We start from the raw sequence: 5,255 nt of genomic DNA, 5'->3' as shown, positions 1-5,255 counted from the left end.
GTTATGACGACAGAGAAAGCGCTTATCTCACTCGAGAAAAACACCTTGAGGATGATTTAGCTGCTGCTCTTGATAAAATCAAGATGTTGGAAGATGACTTGAAAAAGTTCAATACTAGTTCAAGCAAATTAACCACTATGCTAGGAGCAAGTAAAAATCATCGTGATACACGAGGATTGGGTTGTAAGGGAATATATGCTCCAAGTACTAGCAAAGAGGTAAAATTTGTCAAGGCTAGTGATTCTTCTCAATAAAAGGTTTCCACTGATGGCAAAAGTGAGATACCTTCTCCGGCAGTTAAGGTTCAAAAGAGCAAAGTATATCAACCTCCAAAACCAGCACACATTAATCCGGGTAATAACGTTCCTTATATTTGTCATTATTGTGGAAACAAAGGTCACCTGGAAAGGAGATGTCGTTTTCGTATAAGGAATGAAAAACTTCATGATATTCTTGTTTGGGTGTCAAAAGAAGTTGTTAAACCGGGATCATATGTTAAGGATAACACTCTTGACATTACGGGTTGTAAACGTCCAACCTTTAGGCAAAGGAATCAGTGCTGTGATAATCCTAGATTTGCCTATAAACGTCATACGAAGCCTTTTCACAATCGTAATGGTTATCAAAAGGATAACTTCGTAAAGACGAAGACAAGATCTGATGCTCCCAATTGGAGAAAGACTAACGTACAAAAAGAATAGTCAATCCAATTCTCTTCCGGAAAATCTTGAAGAGAGTAATGGGAAGAAGGTTTCGGTCGTTCCTAAACGCACTGAAAAGTGGATACCAAAGAAAGTCAATGATGGTTTGAGTGTGAAAAGGAATGATCTCCCAGAAAGTTCCATGACTATGGAGAAAGCAGTATCCATGATGCTGGAACTTAAAGAGTTATTTGGGAAGATGGATTTGGATGTGAAAGGTTCTAAAAGTGATCTCTTTCACTACAAAAATACTGATTATTAGCCACACCTCGATTGCCACGGATGTATATATCTGTGGCTATTGGTCACATATTGCCACCTAAACTGGTAATCGTGGCAAATAGGTTATTCATTTGCTACGGCCTGATGCGAAGCTGCCACGGGTTATAGGTTTACAAGTTATGAGTCTGCTGAATGACCTCTACTGACAACATGATGGGCCGTGGGTGTTGCGGGCCTTTTGATTCGAGACAGGAAAACAATGCCGTAGCTAATGGTGTCTAATCTAAATTATAATCCGCTAAGTGGAGAAAACCCACGATTCCACCTGAAGAGAAATAACTCCCCAGTTCCCCCACCTAACACCCTTCTTTCTTCGATTGTGCATTCTAAAAGAAAAAGAAATCAATACTTCGAAATTGTTTCCTCAGAGAAGATAAATCTTTCAAGTAAGTTGGGGTTGGTGTAAAATTAGTGCTAATTGCTTTGGTTTTCTGAAACTAGGGTTTTAAAAGTACTATTTGTTCATATTGTTCAATAAACCTAATTGTATATCGATTTTCAATTTTTTTATACTGGTTTAGAGGTTTTCTTTAATTCGAAACATTTTTTCATGTTGGGTCAGATTTGGACTGAGGAAATCCATCAATTTCTTCCTTATCTGCAAGATTTCATCTGGTACGAATGTCAGTAAGAAATTCAATTACTTATTCCTTTGATATCCTGGTACGAATGTCATAACTTTTGAGTTTCATTTAGATCCAAAGTTTGCTATAACATATTAGGTCTTTGTTTATCCGCATGGTACATGATTCCAATTTAAGTGTAATATGTCTATGCAAAACCCATTATGCATGTGTTTCTAACTTAGTCAAATACTGCATTTAGTTATTCTTAAGAATGGTTCTGCTTGCAGTAGATGTGCATCTGGATGTGTATCAAGGATTCATTCTTATGAAACCACCTGTTTGTGGGTAGGTTGTATATTTAATTATCAGCAATATTTTATGTAAGTTGCTTTTTTGTTTGGTATTCTCACTCTAGGAGTGAAGGAAAAACAACGACCTCTTGTTTGTCGTAAGAGTAGTTTTAATATGCAAAAAAACTTTCTATACAAATAATGTTGTTCATCAATTGTACACCTTTTGAAAGAACTTGTGTAGGTAGAGAGAAACTAATTACAGATTACGTTCGTTTGAGTATGGCAACGGAGGCAAGTGTACTAGCTAGAAAAAAAAAGAGAAACAATATAGCAGTACTTGGAAACAGTGTTACTTGGTAGAAGAGAGCAAACGACCTACCAGAAATTTTTTGATTGCAAAGGAGTTTCTTTGTCATCGGTTTGCTGAATATTTAACTGTTCTAATTTAGAATATATATCCTTGTTTGCATTGGTACTAAGTCAAGTTATTTCGATGATGCAGGGATAGGTTTGGATTCTCAATTCTGAATTCTAACATTCTTCTCAAGGAAAACTCATTACTTGGCTTTAATTCTCTAGTATGTTATTTGGTTTTTTAGAATGTCATCACAATCATTAGTGTACGTAGTTATTCTTTGTGGTTCTTACAGGGACACGGGTGACGACCAATAACCTCCAGCAACAAAGAAATCAAGAGGCATTGCTAAGTTAAATTTTCTTACCAAGTTGAAAAAAAGGCGAGAAAGTGCCACCAGAATTTTGCCAGCGTGAATCAGTTAGCCCGAACACAAGAGTAAGATCTCGACTTACTGTAGAAAACTGGCACAAAATGGAGAAAACTTCCCTTTTGACATTCATGACTGGTCTGAAATTCCAGAGAAGCAAGAAAAAATTGAAGAGCTTAAGGTTAAGCATATTATCGTGAATAATATATCAGTTATGTAATTGATGACTAAATTTTAACTGATGATTGTTGTAAAATGTTTTTGTTTATTCTTATCAGATCAGTGTTTGGGTGGAGAAGAAAATTCATGAAAAATGGAATGCAAACAAACGTAATATGATGGTGCAGCATTGCAATGAGGAAAAAATTGTTACACAAAACAAAGCTAAGGAAGTTATTGATACTAAGGTATTCCCCTGAACTCCAGGTGAGAATAACAAGTATATCATTTATGAGTTTGTATACTAAACTGTGACTCCTAACTTGTGAGCTTTGAAAAACATAGAAAAAGAGTGTGAATGGCAAAGCAAGTAAAAAGCATTTGGTTATGCCTCACCATGCTGGTACTAAGTCATTCGTGAACCACGCGATACATCAATCAATATGGATGTTCAATGTCTATGTAGAACTTGACGTACTGTATAGAGACAATAATGGAGAAGAAATCACATAGAATGATTGTTTTTCAGAAAACATATAAAGCTAAAGAAGGGAGAAACTCCAAACACTATAGCTGAAGACAATTTTTTTTTTTTTCCTTTATATTTTGTTAGCATTAATAAGTTGTTGTGATTTTTGCTTACTGTAAAATTGCATATTATGATCACAGGAAGGGAAGATTTGGAAGAGAATCGTTCCGATAATGATATTTCAATCCTAGAGGTCACTTCTCGTGACCAGCTGAGGTATTCTAAAACTGTAGGAGCTGAGAAACCAGGTCGGATTCTGTGATGTTTGCTCAGTTATTAAACTAAATAAGCTTAAGGTGGCATCTTCTTCAATTTTTGGCCAAAATAAAAAGGAGAACGTGGCATTGGGAGATGAAATTAAGAAGTTGAAAGAGGATCAGGTTGATATGCAAGAAGAATGTCTTCAGATGGATTAAACTGTAGAGGGGATGAAAAAGGAAAATGAGAAATCACAACAAAAAAATAGATGCGCTATTGCAACTACTAACTGGTGAGGTATGTATAGGCATTATTTATAGATATGTTATCAGTGTACTATCCACAATCATAAGCTTTCTTAATTGCATTTTGTTTTGTGGGGCAACTTCCCACAGCAACAGCTATAGAATTATGATCTTGCTAAATTTATCCAGGTAATCCACAACCATTACAAACAATTGAATCACTAAATTAAATACTTCTGCAAAATTTAGATAACGTCATATTGGTTGCATTAGCCAGAATATGATCGAATACAATGAATACAATTAGTTTGTTGTTGTTGTAGGTTTGAGTAGTGTAGCTGTCACAATATATCTTTTGATAAGCTAAACTACTATGTAAAGTTCTAGTTGATGGGATCAGCCGAACGAACTGCTATATTAAGTTCTAGTTGATGGAATCAGTTGAACTGAAGTATGATTTCTGAACTCAAAATGGCCAACTAGTCTTTGGTAAATAAGATCAGGCCTCATCAAGCCCAAGATACTATTGTTTAAGTGGTCGTCTATCTTTATTACTAGCTACTTGTTCTTTGAATAAGAAACGTCATGTTTAGATCATACTGGATGCATTATCAGTTTTCCCTTTATGGTTACATGGATAACAACTTTGTGCTAAACAAACTGCGAGAGACTTAGATCAGAACATGTTGATATGTGTTATTATGCTAATGTCTTCTGAATCCTAATGATATGTGTTCTTACGCTAATGTCTCCAGATCGTAATAAAAGTTGGTTCCTTATTCTTTACTCATTGCTCTCAGTTTTATAGCTTGTGTATTGTAAAGAGGTCTAGTAATGACTGATGACGTGTATTTCATGAATTACTTGCTTCTTTTTTTTTGTAGTAAAACTTTATGAATGCAATCCTTTCTTTATCGATCAAAAACTTCAAAATTTGAGTTCCTTTTCTTATATTTTTGTTTCTGAGCAACAATGTCTTCTGTTTGAAGTAGTTGTAAATATTGTATGGACTAGATTCATTTTTGTTATTTGTCATTGATGTCAAACTTGATATTTTCATGTTGCAGGATGCATTAAAAGATATATTAAGGTTATGTCAGATGATGTATGTTGGTTAACTTTAGAAGCAAGGAATGTTAGAGCATCCATTGGCAATACTGTACTATCAGATGATGTATGTTGATTGTTATTTTTCGTTTTTTCATGTTATTCTCCTAAATAACTTGACTGAAATACTGTACTATCTAATTTTTTATTTTCCTTTGTTGAATGTAATCAATCAACAATTTTGTATTATTTGATGTTTTATTTTGAATGAATGAACTCTCTTGAAATTTTTGTCATGAAATAAATAATATTTGTACTTACATGTTTAACCACCAAACATCATTATAGGAGGAATGTGCTCTTTGCCACGTAAGAAATAGTGAAATCTCTGGAAAACGGTCATGAAGCGATTCCATTATTAACCGTGGCTATTACTGGAAATGTGCGAAACCCCCTCACTAATCAGCCACGACGAGATCCGTGGTAAATGCCCATAAACTACTAACCACG

General features: G+C 34.8%; 1 long non-coding RNA gene across 8 annotated transcripts; it reads left to right on the top strand.

Moving 5' to 3' along the window:
• The first annotated feature begins 1,229 nt into the window (after positions 1 to 1,229).
• Positions 1,230 to 5,037, top strand: LOC113303359. 8 transcript variants are annotated; one of them, XR_003337444.1, is made up of 6 exons: positions 1,230 to 1,369; positions 1,546 to 1,598; positions 2,345 to 2,748; positions 2,846 to 2,993; positions 3,396 to 3,750; positions 4,766 to 5,037. It is a non-coding gene; the product is annotated as an uncharacterized LOC113303359 (long non-coding RNA). The 8 variants fall into 8 exon arrangements; XR_003337443.1 differs by having other exon boundaries at positions 1,840 to 2,748; XR_003337442.1 differs by having other exon boundaries at positions 1,837 to 2,748.
• The last annotated feature ends 218 nt before the right edge of the window (positions 5,038 to 5,255 follow it).

Source organism: Papaver somniferum, chromosome 1 (genome assembly GCF_003573695.1).
Source record: "Papaver somniferum cultivar HN1 chromosome 1, ASM357369v1, whole genome shotgun sequence".
Classification (NCBI taxonomy): domain Eukaryota; kingdom Viridiplantae; phylum Streptophyta; class Magnoliopsida; order Ranunculales; family Papaveraceae; genus Papaver; species Papaver somniferum.
The sequence above is the reverse complement of the archived record's forward strand: the minus strand, read 5'-3'. Positions and strand labels throughout refer to the sequence as shown.